The sequence below is a fragment of the Mustelus asterias genome, chromosome 22 (genome assembly GCF_964213995.1).
Source record: "Mustelus asterias chromosome 22, sMusAst1.hap1.1, whole genome shotgun sequence".
NCBI classification, from domain to species: domain Eukaryota; kingdom Metazoa; phylum Chordata; class Chondrichthyes; order Carcharhiniformes; family Triakidae; genus Mustelus; species Mustelus asterias.
The window spans coordinates 20,503,691-20,526,784 of NC_135822.1; positions in this window are offsets into that span (position 1 = coordinate 20,503,691).

The following is a 23,094-nucleotide window of genomic DNA, read 5'->3' on the forward strand; positions in this document are numbered from 1 at the left end:
ATGAATGAAATAGGGGAAGAGGCAAAGTGCAAGGCAATTCTCCTGAGTGCATGTAGAACCCAAACTTATATTCTGATTTGTAGTCTCACAGCCCCAAGCATAGCTGACTCCAAATCATTCGGCGAGCTTGTAGAATCGGTGAAGTCACATTTCCAGCCTAAACAATCAGTCATACCCCAGAGATTCAAGTGGGAGAGCCCCAGGAGAAATGATAGCAACATATATCACTAACTTCGAACAGGTATCAGAGTACTACAATTTTGGAGCTACCTTGAATGATGTGTTATGGGACAGATTAGTCTGCTCTGCAGGGTGAATAACGAGGCAATTCAACAGAGATTACTTGTAACGGTCAATATAAATTTTAAATGAGCAATGGAGATAGCACAGGCAATGGAAAACATGCACAAGAGTCACACAGTACGCAAAATAGCACCATTCATCAGTGAGAGCTGGAACCAGCAGTCAACAGTGGCAACAAAAGGAAGGAGTAGCCATGAGGCGGGAAACAAGTTCAGCCACAAATGCGACAAAACGATTTAGAAGAGGCCACCAATCAGCAAAGTCTGAAGCTGAATGTTACTGATGTGGATGTAACCACTCCCCTGAATCCTGCAGGTATAAGGAGGCTGAGTGCTTTTTTGGTCATAGGAGAAGCCACTTAAGACATGAGCGCAGAGCCAAGTCAAGTCTACCAAGTAGCCAATTAAATTGTCCTCGTAGCCAATTAAATAATGCATCACCAATAGAGCGGCACAGTGGTTACCACTGCTGCCTTACAATACCAGGGTTTGATTCCAGCCTTGGGTGACTGCTTGCATGGGGTTTGCACAGTCTCCCTGTGTCTGTATGGGTTTCGCCGCATGATCTGGTTTCCTCCCACAGTCCAAAGGTGCAGATTAGTTGAATTGGCCATGCTAAAATTGCCCCTCAACGTCTAACGATATGTAGGTTAGGTGGATTGGCCATGGTAAATGGGTGGAGTGACAGGAATAGGGTGGGGGAGGGGGCTGGATAAGATGCTCTTTCAGAGAGTTGATGCAGATTCAATGGGCCAAATGGCCTCCTTCTGCACTGTAGGAATTATGGGGTTCTATTTTATGGCATACAATGTGGAAGAGTCTAAAACCAATATTCACTCACTGTTTAATATAAAAGTGGGCAAGAAAGCCCCTACTAATGTAATGTCCCAGCCTGGGTAAATGGGAAGCCTCTTAAGATGGAAGTTGATACAGGGGCATCAACTACTGTAATAGGTCAACATACATATTGGTACATGAGAGAAGGAATTCAACTATTGAATTTGAAGAGTATCGCTGCCAAATTAACTTATATTGGAGAAGTGATAAAAATAGTGGGCACTGCAGTGGTACTTATGAGCTATGGGCAACAGTCGGCCAAACTCCGTGATCATAGTAACAGGTGAAGGACCAAGCCTTCTCAGCTGCGATTGGCTTAAGGTAATCAAGTTAAATTGGACCGAGATTTTCCCAGGTGCAGGAGGGAGGACTGCTCATACTGATGAAGAAATATGAAAGCGTCTTCAAGAATGAATTAGGCAAAATAAAAGGCCTGCAAGTGAAGATCTATGTGGATCCATAGGCGACCCCTCAATTCTTTAGGGTCAGACGAGTACCCTATGCTTTACGAGATAAAGCAATTGGAAGAACTGGACATCATCCAGCCAGTTCAGTTCTTGGAATGGGCAGCACCCATAAAACTGGACAAGACCATCTGCATTTGTGGTGATTACAAGTTAACAGTTAATCAGGCTGCCAAGTTGCGCCAATCCTTTTTTTCTATTTGTTCATGGGATGTGGGTGTCGCTGGTTAGGCCAGCATTTATTGCCCATCCCTGAGGGCATTTGAGAGTCAACGACATTGCTGTGGATCTGGTATCACGTGTAGGCCAGACCCGGTAAGGACGACAGATTTCCTTCCCTAAAGGACATTAGTGAACCAAGATGGGATTTTACGACAATTGACAACGGTTTCATGATTATCATTAGACTTTTAATTCCAGACTTTTTATTGAAATCAAATTTCACCTTCTGCCATGATAGGATTTGAACCTGGGTCCCCAGTCCTTGCTGGGTCTCTGGATTACTAGTCCAGTGACAATACCAATACACCACTGCCTCCTCAGTTCTGAAGATTGAAGACCTGCATGCAAAGCTGGCTGGAGGTCAATCGTATACAAAGCTGAACATGAGTCACACAAATCAGCAACTCAAATAAACACACACAAAGGGTTGTTCCAATACATGAGCCTGCCTTTTGGCATGCCTTCAGCATATGCAATTTTCCAGAGGACAATGGAGAGCCTGCCGCAAGCGTTGCCACACGTTGTGGTATACCTTGATGATGTTCTCATAACTGGATCAACAGAACCTGAGCATCCAGCAAACTTAGAGGAGGTGCTGAAGAGATTTCAAGAGGCAAAGCAGATCAGGTACTGGACCAGTCGGGATCCATTTCTGTCCAAAGTGAAACACGAGATACATTGGTTGGGCCAATGAGCCAGTTTCTGAAGAAATGAAACCATTTATTACCCGCAAGGATGAATCGAGTTGCTCGGAAGGCATCATACTCTGAGGAACAAGTATAGTGGTCAATGTACCAGGCAGAAAGTGCTTCTAATGGAATTACGCCGTGCTTATCCAGGCATCTCAAAGATGAAGACGCTCGCCAAAACTTATGTGTGGTGGCCTGGCATTGATGCCAATATTGAGAGCCCAGTGAAGTGTTGTGAACAGTGCCAATTGCAGCAAAGGTTTGCTGCTGCAGCCCCACCGCACCCTTGGGAACAGCCTGGCTGGCCATTGGTGCGGGTCCATATTGATTATGCTGGTCCATTCATGGACACAATGTTTCTGCTCATTTTTGATGCACACTCTGATTGGATGGACATTTCTGAGGTGAAGTCTCCTACACTACATGCTACCATTGAAAGATTATGCCAATGTTTTTCCACACACACAATACCTGAAGTCAGAGCGAGGAATTTTCCCGTCCCACCCACCAGGGGAATCGTAGTGGGTGGGGGATGGACTATGCAAAGGGCCATTGACCTCGGGCGGGATTTTCAAGTCTTGGGGCGAGCGTGGCCGGAAAGTCCCTCCCCTAGTGTCTGACAATGGAACAGTATTCACAAGTGCTGAGATTCAAAACAATGGTATAAAGCTCATTAGAACTTTAGGGGCGGCACAGTGGTTAGCACTGCTGCCTCACAGCGCTAGAGACCCGGGTTCGATTCCCGGCTTGGGTCACTGTCTGTGTGGAGTTTGCACGTTCTCCTTGTGTCTGCATGGGTTTCCTCCCAGTGCTCCGGTTTCCTCCCGCAGTCCAAAGATGTGCGGGTTAGGTGGATTGACCATACTAAATTGCCCCTTAGTGTCAGGGGGACTAGCTAGGGTAAATGCATGGGGTTATGGGGATATGGCCTGGATGGGATTGTGGTCAGTGCAGACTCGATGGACCGAATGGCCTCCTTCTGCACTGTAGGATTCAATAGAACTAAGCTAATCCACTCTGTTCTAATAGTCTTTATTAGTGTTTTAAATCCCAAAGTATTTTAATGTCCTCTAACAACCTCATAGTGAAGGCACCCTTAGGTCACAACGATCATAATATGATTGAATTTTACATTCAAGTTGAGGGAGAGAAGAATGCATCCAAGACCAGCATTTTAAAGTTAAATAAGGGCAATTATGAGGGCATGAAAGCAGAACTAGTTAGAGTGAATTGACAAATGTGCTTAAGATAGATCGATAGAGGTTCAGTGGGAGACAAAGGGATATTTCGGAATATACAGAATAGACACATTTTAATAAGAAAGAAAAATTCCAATGGAAGGGTGCATCATCAGTGGTTAGCTAGAAAAGTAAAAGACCATACTAACTTAAAGAAAACAGCATGGGGCGATTCTCTCAAATAAATTCGAAGTGTCGAATTTGAGTAAAAACTGCAGTATTTCCCACTAGTTTTTCAGCGGGAGTTCAAAATCTCCCACACTGCACTGCAGAGTGCCTCAGCGTATTTGGAACTGAATGGTCTTATTAGCAACAGACGGCAGGGTTTTGTACAAGGGAGGTCATGTCTCACTAATTTGATTTACTTTTTTCAGGAGGTGACAAAAATGACTGACGAGGGAAGGACGGTGGATGTTGTCTACATGGACTTTAGTAAAGCATTTGACAAGGTCCCTCATGGCAGGCTGGTGCAAAAGATTAAATCACAAGGGATCAAGGGTGAACTAGCTAGATTGATTCAGAACTGGCTTGGCCAAAGAAGACAGGGTAGCGGTAGAAGGATGTTTTTCTGAATGGTGGTCTATAACTAGTGATGTTCCACAGGGATCAGTGCTGGGGCCTCTGTTGTTTGTAATGTATATAAATGACTTGGAAGAAAATGTAGCTGGTCTGATTAGCAAGTTTGTGGATGATACTAAGATTGCTGGAGTTGCGGGTAGTGATGAAAATTCTCAGAGAATACAGCAGGATATTGATAAGCTAGAAAATTGGGCGGAGAAATGGCAGATGGAATTTAACCCGGACAAATGCGAGTTGATGTATTTTGGGAGATCCAATTCAGGCGGGAGCTATAAAATAAATGGCATCAGGAGCATAGACACAGAGATCTGGAGTACAGGTCCACAGATCCTTAAGTGGCAGCACAGGTGGAAAAGGTGGTGAAGAAAGCATATGGCATGCTTGCCTTCATGGGCCGAGGCATCAAGTATAACAGTTGGCAAATTATGTTACAGTTGTATAAAACGTTGGTTAGGCCACATTTGGAATACTGTGTCCAATTCTGGTTGCCACACTACCAGAAGGGCGTGGAGGCTTTGGAGGGAGTACAGAAAAGGTTAACCAGGATGTTGCCTGGTATGGAGGGTATTGGCTATGAGGAGAGATTGAAATAAACTGGGATTGTTCTCCTTGGAAAGACGGAGGCTGAGGGGCAACCTGATAAAAGTTTATAAAATTGTGAGGGACATAGATAAGGTGAACAGTTGGAAGTTTTTTCCTCGGGCAGACATGACAATTGCAAGGGGGCACAAGTTCAAGGTAAGAGGAGAAAGGTTCAGTAGGGATGTGTGGGGGAAGTTTTTTTTTTACACAGAGGGTGGTGGGGGCCTGGAATGCACTGCCAAGTGAGGTGGTTGAGGCAGACACGTTAGTAACATTTAAGATCTATCTAGATAGACACATAAACAGGCGGGGAATAGAGGGATTCAGGCGGTTGGTCTAGATAGGGCAACGGAAACGGCGGAGGCTTGGTGGGCCAAAGGGCCTGTTCCTGTGCTGTACTGTTCTTTGTTCTTTGTTGTTCCCACTGGAAAGGCTGGCAGCATAGCGCTGGGCGGGCCACTGCGCATGTGTCGATCAGTCACTGCCAAGATCGGCGCATGCACAGTGGTGCCGCACTGCCGGCCTCACGATTGCTGGCCAGCTCAATAGCTGATGCCTGGTGGGCAGTGCCAAGATGCCCCCTGGGCATTGGCACTTTGCCCCTTGGGCAGTATTGGGGGCCCAGGCTGGCACTACCAAGGTGGCAATGCCCAGGTGGCACCCCTCCGGTGCCCAACCCTCTTGGGAGTCTCGATTGGTCCCCCTTTCACTCCAGCAGGGTCGGGCCGCCAGCTCCCTGCAAATGGGGACCTTTAGTAAATCCCACTGGAGTGAACCAGGGGGAGGGGGAGGCGCCAGTGGGCCTGGAGATTTCAGTCCTGGGCCCACTAATGATATTTAAATTGAAATTTAAATGAATTATGCAGCTCTACACGATTTCTGGTGCAGAGCTGATGGCACCAGATGTCCGGCTGCCGGAGACGTGCAAGCCGTGGCGCCCAGTGGGGAGCCCGCCAAATGGCCTTCGCTCAAGTTTCCCAGCCCGCTGCACTACGAAAGCAGCACAGTAGGCTGGGAGAATCACCCCCATGTATTTGTGCAAACACAAGTAGCAGCTTAGAAGATTGGAAAGAATACAAAGACCATCAAAGAATGACAAAAATGTTTATAAGGGAAAAATGAGAACATGAGAGAAAGCTAGCTAGTAATGTAAGGATGGATAATAAGATTTTCCACAGATATTTAAAGAAGAAGAGTTAAAAAAGTGAATGTTTGTCCTATAGAAAGTGAATCTGGGGAAGTGAAAATGGAAAGCAGGGCTATGGCAGATGAATTAAATAGGTATTTCACTATGAGGACACAAGTCATGACCTGGAACTAGCTGTAAATCAGGAAATGGATAGGAGGGAGGAACTCAGGAAAAATACAATCTACAGGGAAGTGGTATTGAGCAAATTGTTGGTTCTGCGGGCTGACAAACCTCTGCGTCCAGATGGACTTCACCCTCAGGTCTCAAAAAAAGTGGCTAATGAAATAGTTGATGCATTGGTTTTAATTTTCCAAAATTCCCCAGATTTTGGAACGGTTCCATTAGATTGGAAGGTAGCAAATGTATATCCTTCACTCAAAAAGGGAAGGAGATGGAAAGCAGGAAACCACAGGTCAGTTAGCTGAACATCTGTCAAAGGGAAAATATCAGAAGCCAACATTTAAAATGTTATAGCAGGACACTTGGAAAAAAAATCAAGGCAATCAGGCGGAGTTAATATGGTTTTGTGAAAGGGAAATCATTTTAAACTAATTTATTGGTGTTCTTTGAAGGAGTCACGTGTGTTGTGTATAAAGGTGAACTAGTAGATGTACTGTATTTAAATTTCCAGAAGGCATTTGTCACATCAATGGTTATTGCAGAAAATAAAAATTCAAGGCATAATGGGTAATATAATGGCATGGATTGAAGATTGGCTAGTTAACAGGAAACAGAGTTGGCATAAATAGTTGGCAGGATGTGACGAGTGGTGTGCCACAGGGATCTGTGCTGGGGCCTTGTTAACAATTTATATAAATGACTTGGATGAAGGGACCGAAGGTATGGTTGCTAAAGTTGCTAGCAATACAAAAATAGGTAGGAATGGAAATTGTGAAGAGAACATAAGGAGGGTACAAAGGGACATAGGTTAAGCGAGTGGGCAAAAATCTGGCGAATGGTGTTTAAGGTGAACAAATGTGAAATAGTCCATTTTGGCAGGAAGAATAAAAAAGAAGCTTATTATCTAGATGGCAAGAGGTTGCAACTCTGAGATGCAAGTGCTTGAATTACAAAAGGCTAGTATATAGGTAGAGTAAGTAATTAGGAAAGCTAGCAGAATGTTAGCATTTGTTGAGAAGGGAATTGCTTTCAAAAGTAGGGAGGTTATGCTTCAGTTGTATAGGGTTTCGGTGAGACCACATCTAAAGTATTGTGTACAGTACTGATCTCTTTTTCTAAGGAAAATTATAAATGCAAGGATGTAATTGTATTAGAAACAGTTCAGAGACTGATACCAGGAATGAGTGGAATGAGGAAAGGTTGGACAGGTTAGCTTTGTATCCACTAGAGTTCAGAAGAGTAACAGGTGACTTGATTGAAACCTTTAAGATCCTGAGGGATATTGACAGAGTGGAGGTGGAGCAGATGTTTCCTCATGTTATTTGTTATTATTTTAATGATTTGGGTGAGAATCTAGGAGGCATCGTTAGTAAGTTTGTAGATGACACCAAGATTGGTGGCATAGTGGACAGTGAAGAAGGTTATCTAGGATTGCAACGGGATCTAGATCTATTGGGCCAGTGAACTGATGAATGGCAGATGGAGTTTAATTTAAATAAATGTGAGGTGATGTATTTTGGTAGATCGAATTGGGGCAGGACCTACTCAGTTAATGCTAGGGTGTTGGGGAGAGTTATAGAACAAAGAGATCTCGGAGTACGGGTTCATAGCTCCTTGAAAGTGGAGTCTCACGTGGACAGAGTGGTGAAGAAGGCATTCGGCTTGCTTGGTTTCACTGGTCAAAACATTGAACACAGTAAGAGTTTTAACAACACCAGGTTAAAGTCCAACAGGTTTATTTGGTAGCAATGCCATTAGCTTTCGGAGCGCCTTTCCTTTGTCAGATGGAGTGGAAATCGATCGACAGTTCCGACGCGCCGCAGCGAAAGACTGCACCGACCTCCTCAGAAGACAAACACGGGACACGGTGGACAGAGTACCCTTCGTCGTCCAGTACTTCCCCGGAGCGGAGAAGCTGCGGCATCTCCTTCGGAGCCTTCAACATGTCATTGATGAAGACAAGCATCTCGCCGGGGCCATCCCCACACCCCCACTTCTTGCCTTCAAACAACCGCACAACCTCAGGCAGGCCATTGACTGCAGCAAACTACTCAGCGTTCAGGAGAACAGTGACCGCGACGCCACACAACCCTGCCACAGCAACCTCTGCAAGACGTGCCGGATCATCGACATGGATGCCATCATCTCACGTGAGAACACCATCTACCAGGTACACGGTGCCTACTCTTGCAACTCGGCCGACGTTGTCTACCTGATACGCTGCAGGGGGGGATGTCCCGAGGCATGGTACATTGGGGAAACCATGCAGACGCTACGACAATGGATGAATGAACACCGCTCGACAATCACCAGGCAAGACTGTTCTCTTCCTGTGGGGGAGCACTTCAGCGGTCACGGGCATTCAGCCTCTGATCTTCGGGTAAGCGTTCTCCAAGGCGGCCTTCACGACACACGACAGCGCAGAGTCGCTGAGCAGAAACTGAGAGCCAAGTTCCGCACACATGAGGACGGCCTAAACCGGGATCTTGGGTTCATGTCACACTATCAGTAACCCCCACAGCTTGCCTCCTGGACCTGAAAAATCTCACTGGCTGTCCTGTCTGGAGACAATACACATCTCTTTAACCTGTGCTTAATGCTCCCTCCACTCACATTGTCTGTATCTTTAAGACCTGGTTGGCTGTCGAGATTTGCGTTCTAATCAGTATTCTGTAACTTGATTTTGTGTCTCTGTGCCCTGTTTGAGAGCAGATTTCCACTCCATCTGACGAAGGAGCAGTGCTCCGAAAGCTCATGGCATTTGCTACCAAATAAACCTGTTGAACCTTAACCTCGTGTTGTTAAAACTCTTACTGTGTTTACCCCAGTCCAACGCCGGCATCTCCACATCAGAACATTGAATACAGGAGTTGGAACTTTTTGTTGGAGTTGGAACTTTTTGTTGAAATTGTGCAAGCCATTGGTAAAGCCACACTTGGAATACTGTGTACAGTTCTGGTCACCCTATTATAGAAAGGATATCATTAAACTAGAAAGAATGTAGAAAAGATTTACTAGGATGCGACCAGGACTCAATGTTTGAGTTATAAGGAGAGGCTGGCTAGACTGGGACTTTTTTCCCTGGAGTGTAGGAGGCTTAGGGGTGATAATGTAAAGGTCTATAAAATAATGAGGGACACAGATAAGGTAGATAGTCAACATCTTTTCCCAAAGGTAGGGGAGTCTAAAACTAGAGGGCATAGGTTTAAGGTGAGAGAGGAGAGATACAAAGAGTCCAGAGGGGCAATTTTTTGAGTGTCTGGAATGAGCTGCCAGAGGCAGTAGTGGAGGCGGGTACAAGTTTGTCTTTTAAAAAGCATTTAGACAGTTCCATGAGTAAGATGGGTATAGAGGGATATAGGCCAAAGAAGCCACACCTGCCACTGCCCCCTTTACCAAGACCCGAAAATGGCCATGATCTGGACCACGCCCAAAACGGTTACGACAGCCATTTAAATGCAGTTGCATGTATTTCAATAGACTTAATAGGCTGCAAGCCCAACTTTACTGGCACTTCCCCCTTTACCACCGCGTTCGCCAATCCGCAATTGGTGCGAAAATCCGCAATCGGCGCGAAACAGACTTGCTCCATAAAAGTGCGATTCGGGCGCTCCATCAGTGAGGGTTAGTGAGGAGGTAAGCTTTGCGTCCGACAGTTCTCTGCTGTTTACGGGGGTCCTTTCATTGTGGCCATTTTGTTTCTCGGGTTGGGGAGGGAGCTCTGCCAGTGTGTGGGGGGGTGTCTGATGTCCGATTTGCAGCACAGACCAAGGTCTCAGCCCTGTCCTTGGATCTTGTGGATGCTGCCGGGTCCTAGTGCACTCAACACTCTTCCAGCTGAAAGATGTGCACAAAGCCCTTGCAAATTGCACTGCTGCAGCCTCTGAACTTTTCAAGAAGCTGTGGGTGGGGGAATGGGGGGTCTGTGATTCTGGGGAGTATGTGGGTGGGGAAATGGGGGTCTGTGATTCTGGGGAGTATGTGGGTGGGGGAATGGGGGAGGGTCTGTGATTCTGGGGAGCATGTGGCTGGGGGAATGGGGGGGTCTGTGATTCTGGGGAGTATGTAGGTGGGAGAATGGGAGGGGGGGGTCTGAGATTTTGGGGAGCCTGTGGATGGGGGAAATGGGGGTCTGATTCTGGGGAGCATGTGGGTGGGGGAATGGAGGTCTGTGATTCTGGGAAGCATTTGGTAGGGGAATGGGCAGTATGGAAAGTGACTGTTGCTGGGCTAGGGGCAAGCAGCGTTCCTTAACCTCTATATGTATTCCTCTCCATCTCCAACAACCCCCCGCCTTTCAGAGTGACGAGATGCTTCTGCGATGTAACTTTTGATCTTGCTGTTCTTTTGGTTGCTGCTGGAGCTGAGGAGGAGGAGCAGGAGGAAGAATTGTGGGCACAGGAAGTCCTGGCCTTATCACTTGCAGGAGTAGAGGGAGACAACACCAGAGGCAGGGGGTGGCCGCCATTCGCCCGGTGGGGGGAGGGGGGAGTGGGGGGGGCGGCGCAGGAGAAGGAGGGAGTGGAGATCTCGGCTGTTCCATGCACGAGTGTCATTTGAACAGATGTCGGACACTGTGTGCCGCCGACAGCTTCACCTCCGAAAGGAGACAGTGCAACACCTGTGCCACTTGTTGCAGGACCTGGCACCTCGGGTGGAGGGGGGGCACACACACTCGGTGGCTGTCAAATTGACGGCTGCTCTGAACTTATGCAACTGGCTCCTTCCAGACCCCTAGCGGAGATGTATGTGGCATTTCCCAATCAGCTGTGCACACCTGTGTCAAGCAGGTCATGGAAGCCCTGCATGTGCGGGCTGGGCAGGACATCAAATTCTACCTGGACCAGGCCCAGCAGGAAGCCTGGGCTGCAGGGTTCGCGACCATTGCGGGGATGCCTAATGTACAGGGGGCCATCGACTGCACCCACGTCGCCCTCAAGGCCCTGCTGCAGAATCCACGATTCGTCAACAGAAAGGGGTTCCACACCCTGAATGTCCAACTGGTGTGTGATCACAATCTGAAAATTATGCACGTCTGCGTGAGACACGCTGGCAGCCTGCATGACAGCTTCATTCTCAGGAGCTCTGACATACCGGAGTCATTTAAGGAGAAGCCCAGGCTGCAGGAATGGCTTGTGGGTGACATGGGTTACTCACTTCGGACATGGCTGATGACGCCTGTGCCAAGGCCTGTGACTGAGGCAGAGACCCGCTATAATGAGGCTCATGTAGTCACCCGTGCGATAGTGGAGAGGTGCATAGCGCTCCTCAAAATGCGATTCCGATGCCTGGACCACTCTAGCGGGGCCCTACAATACAGTCCTCTGATCTCTTCCCGCATTGTGGTGCTGTGATGTGCCCTGCACAAACCTGGCACAGCAGAGAAATGACTTATTGGAGGAGGAGGAGGACGCGGAGGCTGACCAGCCAGGCTTCACTGGGGAGGAGGCCGCCCAGCGGGAAGAGGAGGAAGAAGCAGAGGAGCACGCCGAGCAATGCCACCCATTGTTCTCAGGATACACAGCCCTCTTCCTGCTGTGCTCAGAGCTGTCCCATTTTCCAGGATCCAAATTTGTAAAGTTTATTTATTAGTCACAAGTAAGGCTTACATTACATTGCAATGAAGTTACTGTGAAATTCCCCTAGTCACCACACTCCGGCGCCTGTTCGGGTAAATGCACCTAACCAGCATGCCTTTCAGACAGTGAGGGGAAACCGGAGCGCCCGGAGGAAACCCACGCAGGCACGGGGAGAACGTGCAAACTCCACACAGACAGTGACCCAAGCCGGGAATCGAAGCCAGGTCCCTGGCGCTGTGAGGCAGCAGTGCTGTGCCACCCTGCTGCTCCCAGACATTTGATTCTGCCTCCCATGCCCAGACTAGACAAGAAGGGACAGATATTACATTTGAACATTTTAAATGGGATTATGTTTCTGCGAGGAGTGGGCAGCAGGACAAACTCACTCATCTGGAAAATTTTACACAGCTGGAAGTAAATGAGGTAAAGACGCTGGTTGGGACCATTGGGAAAAATGATTCACCTAATCACAGGGACAAACGCTACCCTTCCTGCCAACCAACATAAAACATGTTTAATTTTAAAACAAAGATTGTTCAGCCTGTGGGGTCCTGTTGAATTTGGACCAGTTATACAACTCTGAAATATTTTCTCTCTCCCCAATATGGTGCGGTGTCACTGGTTGGAGGTGACTGAGTGCAGTGGTTTATCTATCTCTGTTTTTACTGACTGCCTGATTGGCATATCCCCAAAGGAAGCTTATCTGTCATGAGGAAATCATTGGGCAGGGAGTTAGTTGTGGGAAGTAACTGGGAGCTGACCACACCTACCTTTCCTATTTGTCTATTTTTCAAAAAGCCTAGGCAAAGACTTGTGACATTACTGATGAACACTCAAATAAAGAACCTATCACAGTGAAATAGTCCATCCTGTTAAGTCTCAGTGGTCAATCCAGCTCAACGTGTCCAGCAACGGTCACTGAACAGCCTTCAGGAGCAGGATTCACAGCTGATTTTACATGCTGTGGAGATTGGGCGTGTTTATGTTGGATTTGTTGATGGGGTGGATAGAGGAATTAATAGGTTTCTATGTCCTGTAACTGTCCTAGTTGCATGAATCAGAAATCTGATCTGCACCATTGTTTCACATCTCTGCATTGTATTCCTGCAGACTTGAACCCTGTTGGCCTCTCCATGTGCCACTGTCTTCCTTTCTTGTTATAAATACTTAGTTCATGATTCTTTGAAATATGTTGAGGTTATTTTCAGTTCTGGGAAGATTAAAGTTTAACTGTGGAAAATGGGATAAATGCAACTGAAGTAGCTTGAAGACTACTACATTTAAATGGTTGGGACCATGTTGACTTGAGGGGTTAACAGCTAGAAAGGTAAGATCCATAAAATAGCAGCTGAATTGGAGATGAGGAACAGTAAATTACCAGCTCCCCAGAGGTGTATTGGGGAATCTTTTTCGGAACTTTCCAGATAAGCATTGCATGGCATTCGTCCAAAAGTGCTCACCTCCCCGTGCCAATTGCGTTGTGCTTAGATCCATATGTAGTAGCAATTTAAATCACTAACTTTGGATGGTTCTGCCAGGGTTACACTAATAGTTACTTCGAAAAAGTCAGAAGAATTAAAACCTCTTCTAATGTCTGGGTAACTAATCAAACACCAGATTGATCCCTGCATGGGACTCACCCCTGACCCCTGACCCCTCCCGCCCCGTGGGCCTGACTTTCATCCCTGTCCCAATGCCCCACCAGATGCCTCCCCCCACCCCGCAATGTCCAATCCCCCAGTGCCCCCGATATCCGACTCCCTCCACCTCCTGGTGACCGGCCCCCACTTCCTTGATGTCCAACATCCTCGACCGACCTCCGATACCCCCACCTCCCAAATCCTATCAAAGATCTTCTCCCTGGCCTTCATTTTCAATTGGACCTTTAAACTTACCTGCTTTATGGCAGCTAGTGCAGTAAAAAAGAGGGTGTGACCTCCTCCAATCCGACTCTCTGAGACTTTGACACTGGACCTCAAGGACAGTTGCACTGCCTGGATTCTGCTCGGCCTGAGTCGGAAGGTTGGACAAGACAGACAAGTAAGACATTTGGTGGAGATAAGTGGGTTTGGAGTGGCATTCCAACGTTGATTGCCACTCCAAAGGAGGTTATGGTCCGAGATGTCTACACTGCTTTGAAAGAAATGCAACACAGAGAAATGTTTGTTTTGGAAGTTAGAGCAACAATTAGTTTAAAAGCATTCAATCAGTATGGAAGGCTACCTTGTCATGGAGAAGGATGGAGCTTTAGAAGGTTCTAGGATTTCAATTTATCTGTGTGCTTGCTGGGGGAGTGCGTCTTCTGCAGCAATGGAAAGGCCATACGAAAAGGTGCTGCTGTTAGCAGGCTCCACGCAGCAAAAGTGTTGCTGTTAGCTTACTCTATGTTGCTGGGACTCAGGAGAAATCCCAGGTGCCGTTTGAATGTTCTGTTCAGTTAAGTACTGGGAAGCTGAGAAAGTGCCGGAACATCATTTGCTCCATGCTGGAAAGGGTGAGGGATCAGAAGAAACCCTGAGAACCACTTATACCTTGATGGGTCTGGGGAGATTGGAACTTGGTTAAATCCAGAGGAAGTGCCAACCCAGTGAAGCAAGCTGGCTGTTGAGCTGAAAGTGTTCCAGAAAGGAGAGGCTGGATTGCAGATTCAGAAGTCTAGGGAAACCAGAGTCCCCTATAAATTTTAAACTCTCAAATTCCAGTAATATTATCCAAGGCAAAATTGTTGTCACTTTAGTAAAGATACACCACAAAACTTTTGACTCGTTTCCACTCTGTTGAGGAAATCCAAGAAAATCCAGAAACAAGACTGTTTTCTGAAATAAAGACTTTTCTGGTTTCTGGATGGCTCATCAGGTTTTTCACCTTCTATCAGCACAAAGCTGTTCCCAGGATATCTCCCCCACACAGCCAACGCAACTCAGCACATCTTTCCTTAAGTATCTTTTTTCCCTTTCAACTCAGAGTCCATTATCCTTGGCACCTGTTTGAACTCAAACGATCCCAGAGTATAAAAATCTTTCATGTTTTCCTGTTGCCTTTCTCTTCGGGTCAAATAAAATTCTCCTTCTCTCTCTGGGTGCCCAATGGTACCTCCCTGACTTCTTGAGTCAGAGGGTCACCGAGAGAGAGGTAGAGTTGCCTTGTCCCCCTCTGGCCTAGTCATTGCTGCACTGCAGCCATGGATAAAGCGATGGAGTGTAGGTCCAAGCACATGTCCTGCAGCCACTGTGTATTCTGCTGGATCTGGGGTTCCAAGACGGCCACACACCCTTTGCATGGAGGCAGCCAAGCATTCAAATGCTGGAGCCATGATAGCAGACAAAACGTGGATGAACTTCTCCAGCCTTCAGTACAGTCTGCGCATGGCCTGTGTCATCTCTGCTTGATGTTACCTTGCCTGTCTCGGCATCTCAATCAGGTGTCTTATGGCTCATCATCTGCATTAGGCTGAACTCCAGCGGTTCTCTGAGTGTCAGAGATCTTGGCTGTCACTTCCTCCACCAGCTGTGGACCCTGTCAGTTCTGTGCTCACCTGATTGTGACCCTGAGCCCACTCTAGGATGTGTACCCACCAAAATGTGAATGTCTCTGCACTGATGGAAAGTGCAGGTGAACGGTGTAACGGCGCATCCTCGGAGGCATCATCCTCCAAGGTGGATTTGGTGTTGGTTCTTTGGCTGGCCTCCCTTCTGCCTTCATTCCTGGAATGGAGAAAAGGAAGATATAGTGGATGCCTAAGAAGTTGATTATTAAAGCAATGTCTCATTATGTGGGCACATCTAACAACAGATTGGAAGCATCCTCACAGTCTTCCTGGGAGAGTCCTATCCTGCCCCTTCCCGGCAAGTTCTGCAGCCTTTCCTTCAAATGAGCTGAGGATTCAGATGTTGGGCAGGCTGCTTTCAGGCTAGGTGAGGAAAACAGGATTGATTTTTGCCCCAATGGGTGCACAAGCAGTTCAGGAGTATGTATACGTAGCCAGCTCCTGAACCCTTTTCCAGTAAATGATTAAAGAATGTCCTGCAACTGGTAGAACATTGAGAACATGAAGTGGCTGGCACGCATTAAGTACACATGTTCGATCGGCTGGTGAACCCTCCTGCCTGATATTTCTGTGCACTCACACACTTACACTGCCTGATAGGAACATAGGAACAGTAAGCCATTCGGATGTCCTTATGAGTGTCATTTTGCAGTGAGCAGGCTATGTCATTTACTTACTCTGGCAGAGTGCAGCAAATCATTCATCTGGACCCCATGGGTGAAAACCTCCACTGCAAACTCCATCCAAATCGCAATGGTCAGACAAGAGAACCTGGGAAATAGCACCTCCCACCTTTCTGGGATGGCCTGGAGGAGAGTCTGCAGAGAGGCTTCACTGAACCCTGGGTTTTTATGACAATTGACAATGGTTTTGTGGTCATCATTCGACTTTTAATTCCAGATTTCTTTTACTGAATTCGAATTTCGCTATCTGCCGTGGTGGGATTTGAACCTGAACCCCCAGAGCATTAGCCTGGATCTCTGGATTACAATCCAGTGACAATACCACTATGCCACTGCCTCTCCAAAGGGACATAATCTCAAAATTGGAGTTATGCTGTTCAAGAGTGTTTCTGGCAGTGGAAATTTTCAACTCTCCCTCTAAATCATTACTGAGGCTAGGGATTCATTGCAAATTGATTTTTGTTCAGTAAGGGTTACAGTAAGAGTTACAGAACCATGCTGGGTAGATGAAATTGAGATACAGATCCGCCATGATCTATAATTGAATAACAGAAGAGGCTGTGCCTATTTCCACCCAACCTCAAATATTTGGGGTAATCATTTAATTACAGTTCCTGCAAAAAGAGCATGAAAATTGCTCACTCTTTTCATCCCCCTGTGAGTCAGTGACGTTTCATAGCAAACGTTCCCACTCTGTGTCAGCTGAGTGTCTACCTGCTAGTGTTGCACCTCCTGTGCTGTTTTCCTTGAGATTGCTCAAAAGGTTGGTCTCTCACTCCCCTCCGGCATGTCTCTCTGCACTGCACCCTTTGCTCCAACACCAAGCTCTTATGTGATCTAGCTTGTTCTTGCCCTGAATCCAGCTGTAGAATGCGCTGAATCTTCACGTTCCTCAGCCACAATAAATAAAGTCAATACTAATGAGGGTGAAAAGTTAAACCCTCCCCTGTTTCTACTTAAAATATAAAATGGCCATTTTTTTAAAGATGAATTGTCAAAGATGAAGAAAGCCTTTGTTTGAGGCGGTGCCGCAGTGGCCAGTCCTTTTCTGACTGCCACCCTCAGCAATCCCACAGTCCAGTCTTTCAGTAGATGAATGCAGTTCTCTGTTGAAGTGACAGAGGCCTTCAGGCCGTGGATTGGTGCCTCCTGCATTAGCCCCTGCAGTGGAACAGCGCAACAGGCAGCCTGTGTGTCAGGGAGGACTGAACCCTCACTCTCTGCCTGCCAGAGCCGAGGGGCAGTTTGGGAATGCGCTTTGGGAATTGTTTCTGAACCCAGGCAAAATGTTCCTTTATTGGAAGAAACGTGGAGCGTACGAGCTGGAAAGCTTGCCAGCATTTGATGAGTACAATCCCATCGCAGAGAGATATGTTTGGTCATCCACGCTGGATATTCTGGAGGAGTGGGAGGATGGTAGGAGCAATTTATGTTGTAGAGCAACCTGTGGCGAGGAGCAAATTTGCAGGAGAATAACTGATTGGGGTTGAAGCAGGTCAGGCTGGCTGTGGTTAGGTTCAGCAGCTCAGACCAGCCTCTGTAGTTTAACGGATCAGTGACCCACAATTTCTGCAGGTTGCACGTTGTTTGCGTTCAATGTGACATTACCAGAGCTGACGCCATGAAACTGTTGCAGGGTTTAAGTCACAGCTCCATCCTTTTTAGTCGCATGATTGTTTAACTGGGTGATTGTGAGCTGGAATATAACTGCCCTCCAACTTTGGAGGTGATTCTCACCACTGAAGGGTTGCTTGCAAGGTGACACTGCTTTGCTCGGATTATGCCATGTGGCAGCAGGTCTAGAGAGAAGGGAAAAACAAATGTGTACCACCTCCTGATTAACATTGGATGACCTCAGAATAACAGTCTTGCTTGGTATTCAGGTCTTCTCATCCATGAGTGAAATGGCCACATGATCCATAAGTGGAGTCATATACTAATGAGGGAATTGTGTTCCCATGCCCAAAAGTATATCAGGCCTTTTTGTCCATGTGTAAATCTGTCCCCCTTGGCTGTGAGTGAATCAGTCCCCTTGTCTTTGAATGAATCTGTTCCCTTGTTCTTGAGTAAATTGAGTCCCTCACCCTGGTTGAGAAAAGCATAGTTGATTTTTGAAATCAAAATAGTTAAAGATCAGTGTAGACGAGACATTGTACCTGGATTACCGTACAGGGGTCAGGCTGGGGATCAAACCTTAAGTGGTTAGTCAGCATTATTCCTGGGATTTCACAGTCTAACTGCTGCATCAGACAGGGACCTCAGTCTGTACTAAAAGAGCGAGAATGAGAAGTGACTCCTGTTGTTCACCTGAGTTTCAAGCTACTGCAACAGGAAGACCTTTTTTGGAAATTAGAAGAGAATATCTAAGTGCCATCGTGGCCATAAAAGAATTAACAGTGAGATTCATAAAGGAAGTACTGAAAGTATATTCTGACCATTGCCCGCCCCTTCCTTGGTAGGTGGTGGCATAGTGGTATTATTGCCAGACTAGTAATCCAGAGGCCCAGGTTAATGCTCTGGGGCATGGGTTCAAATTCCACAATGGCAGCTGGTGGAATTTATTTTCAGTTAATAAATCTGGAGTTAAAAACTTGTCTCGATAATGGTGACCATGCAACCATTTTTGTAAAAACCCATCTGGTTCACCAGTATCCTTTAAGGAAGGAAATCTGCTGTTCTTATCTGGCCTAAATGTGACTCCAGTCCCACAGCAATGTGGTTGACTCTTAAATGCCCTCTGAAATGGCCTAGCAAGCCACTCAGTTGTATCAAAACTGCTACAGGAAGGAATAAAACTGGATGGATCACTCGGCTTTGACCGAGGTGCTGGAAATGACAATAGTAAACCCAGCTGTTGACCCTGCAAAATCCTCCTTACTAAAATCTGAGTGCCTGTGCCAAAATTTGGAGAATTGTCCCACAGACTAGTCAAGCAGCAGTCTGACATAGTCATCCTCAGAGAATTACACATTACAGACAATGACCCAGACGTCGTCATCCTCCCTGGATTTGTCCCGTCTCAACGACCAGATGGGTCCACCAGAAATGTCAGGAGGGAGAGATGCCTTGGGAGGTCTCAACATCGACTCTGGACTCCCTGAAGTCTCATGGCATCAGGTCAAACATGGGTGAGGAAACCTCCGCTGAGGTCTTCTGTCAATTCAATTCACTCCATATCAAGAAACGAATGAAGGCACTGGATGCTGCAAAGACGAGGGGTCTTGACAACACTCCAGTAATAGTATTGAAAACTGATGCTCCAGAACTAGCTGTGCCCTGAGCCAAGCTGTTCCAGTACAGCTACAATACTGGTATCTACCCAGCAGTGTGGAAAAGTGCCAAGTTATGTCCTGTCCACAAAAAGCAGGACAAATCCAGTCCAGCCAATTACTGCCTTATCAGTCTAGAACAAAGAACAGTACAGCACAGGAAACAGGCCCTTCGGCCCTCCAAGCCTGTGCCGCTCCTTGGTCCAACTGGACCAATCGTTTGTATCCCTCCATTCCCAGGCTGCTCATGTGACTATCCAGGTAAGTCTTAAACGATGTCAGCGTGCCTGCCTCCACCACCCTACTTGGCAGCGCATTCCAGGCCCCCACCACCCTCTGTGTAAAAAACGTCCCTCTGATATCTGAGTTATACTTCGCCCCTCTCAGCTTGAGCCCGTGACCCCTCGTGATCGTCACCTCCGACCTGGGAAAAAGCTTCCCACTGTTCACCCTATCTATACCCTTCATAATCTTGTACACCTCTATTAGATCTCCCCTCATTCTCCGTCTTTCCAAGGAGAACAACCCCAGTCTACCCAATCTCTCCTCATAGCTAAGACCCTCCATACCAGGCAACATCCTGGTAAACCTTCTCTGCACTCTCTCTAACGCCTCCATGTCCTTCTGGTAGTGCGGCGACCAGAACTGGACGCAGTACTCCAAATGTGCCCTAACCAGCGTTCTATACAGCTGCATCATCAGACTCCAGCTTTTATACTCTATACCCCGTCCTATAAAGGCAAGCATACCATATGCCTTCTTCACCACCTTCTCCACCTGTGTTGCCACCTTCAAGGATTTGTGGACTTGCACACCTAGGTCCCTCTGTGTTTCTATACTCCTGATGACTTTGCCATTTATTGTATAACTCCTCCCTACATTATTTCTTCCAAAATGCATCACTTCGCATTTATCCGGATTAAACTCCATCTGCCACCTCTCCGCCCAATTTTCCAGCCTATTTATATCCTGCTGTATTGCCCGACAATTCTCTGTCTCAGCAAAGTGATAGAAAATGTCACCTTCAGTGCCATCAGGTAGCACTTATTCAACAATAACCAGCTCACTGATGCTCAGTTTGGATTCCGCCAGGGCCACTGAGTTCCTGACCTCATTACATCCTTAGTTCAAATGCAGCCAAAAGAGCTGAACTCCAGAGGTGAGGTGAAAGTACCTGCCCTGGACATCAACACAGCATTTGACCAAGTGTGGCATCTAGGAGCCCGAGCAAAACTGGATTCACTGGGGATCGGGGGAAAACACTTCACTGGTTGGAGTCATACCTAGCACAAAGGAAGATGATTGTGGTTACGAGAGATCAATCATTTCAGCTCCAGGTCATCACTGAAGGAGTTCCTCAGGGTAGTGTCCTAGGCCCAACCATCTTTAGCTGCTTCATCAATGACCTTCCCTCCATCACAAGGTCAGAAGTGGTGATGTTCACTGATGATTACACGATGTTTAGCACCATTTGTGACTCCTCAGGCACTGAAGCAGCCGTGCCAATGGGCAGCAAGACTTGGACAACATTCAGGCTTGGGCTGATATGTGGTAACTAACATTCATGCCACACAAGTGCCAGGCAATGACCATCTCCAACAAGAGCGAATCTAACCATCTCCCCTTGACACTCATTGGCAATACCATCGCTGAATCCCCCACTATCAACATCCTGAGGTGTCCATTGACCAGAAGCTGATCTGGACCAACCATATAGATACTGCAGCTACAAGAGCAAGTCAGAAACTGAGAATTCTGCAGAGAGGAACTCACCTCCTGACTCCCCAAACCCTGTCACCATCTACAAGGCAAATGTCAGGAGTGTGATGGAATATTTCCCACTTGTCTGGATTGATTGGCATCCTTTTCAACACCTGCAACATCCACTCCCTCACCACCGCAGCAGTGTCTACTATCTACAAGATACACTTCAGCAACTAACCAAAGTTCCTCTGACATCAAAGAACAAAGAACAGTACAGCACAGGAAACAGGCCCTTCGGCCCTCCAAGCCTGTGCCGCTCCTTGGTCCAACTAGACCAATCGTTTGTATCCCTCCATTCCCAGGCTGCTCATGTGACTATCCAGGTAAGTCTTAGAACATAGAACAGTACAGCACAGAACAGGCCCTTCGGCCCACGATGTTGTGCCGAGCTTTATCTGAAACCAAGATCAAGCTATCCCACTCCCTATCATCCTGGTGTGCTCCATGTGTCTATCCAATAACCACTTAAATGTTCCTAAAGTGTCTGACTCCACTATCACTGCAGGCAGTCCATTCCACACCCCAACCACTCTCTGCGTAAAGAACCTACCTCTGATATCCTTCCTATATCTCCCACCATGAACCCTATAGTTATGCCCCCTTGTAATAGCTCCATCCACCCGAGGAAATAGTCTTTGAACGTTCACTCTATCTATCCCCTTCATCATCTTATAAACCTCTATTAAGTCTCCCCTCAGCCTCCTCCGCTCCAGAGAGAACTGCCCTAGCTCCCTCAACCTTTCCTCATAAGACTTACCCTCCAAACCAGGCAGCATCCTGGTAAATCTCCTCTGCACTCTTTCCAGCGCTTCCACATCCTTCTTATAGTGAGGTGACCAGAACTGCACACAATATTCCAAATGTGGTCTCACCAAGGTCCTGTACAGTTGCAGCATCACCCCACGGCTCTTAAACTCAAACCCCCTGTTAATAAAAGCTAACACACTATAGGCCTTCTTCACAGCTCTATCCACTTGAGTGGCAACCTTTAGAGATCTGTGGATATGGACCCCAAGATCTCTCTGTTCCTCCACAGTCTTCAGAACCCTACCTTTGACCCTGTAATCCACATTTAAATTAGTCCTACCAAAATGAATCACCTCACATTTATCAGGGTTAAACTCCATTTGCCATTTTTCAGCCCAGCTTTGCATCCTATCTATGTCTCTTTGCAGCCTACAACAGCCCTCCACCTCACCCACTACTCCACCAATCTTGGTGTCATCAGCAAATTTACTGATCCACCCTTCAGCCCCCTCCTCTAAGTCATTAATAAAAATCACAAAGAGCAGAGGACCAAGCACTGATCCCTGTGGCACTCCGCTAGCAACCTGCCTCCAGTCCGAAGTCGATCAGATAGCCAGTTACCTATCCAATCGGCCAACTTTCCCTCTATCCCACACCTCCTTACTTAAACGATGTCAGCGTGTCTGCCTCCACCATCCTACTTGACAGCGCATTCCAGGCCCCCACCACCCTCTGTGTAAAAAACATCCCTCTAATATCTGAGTTATACTTCGCCCCTCTCACCTTGAGCCCGTGACCCCTCGTGATCGTCACTTCTGATCTGGGAAAAAGCTTCCCACCGTTCACCCTATCTATCCCCTTCATGATCTTGTACACCTCTATTAGATCTCCCCTCATTCTCCGTCTTTCCAGGGAGAACAAGCCCAGTTTACCCAATCTCTCCTCATAGCTAAGACCCTCCATACCAGGCAACATCCTGGTAAACCTTCTCTGCACTCTCTCTAACGCCTCCACGTCCTTCTGGTAGTGCGGCGACCAGAACTGGACACAGGACTCCAAATGTGGCCTAACCAGCGTTCTATACAGCTGCATCATCAGACTCCAGCTTTTATACTCTATACCCCATCCTATAAAGGCAAGCATACCATATGCCTTCTTCACCACCTTCTCCACCTGTGTTGCCACCTTCAAGGATTTGTGGACTTGCACACCTAGGTCCCTCTGTGTTTCTATACTCTTGATGGCTCTGCCATTTATTGTATAACTCCTCCCTACATTATTTC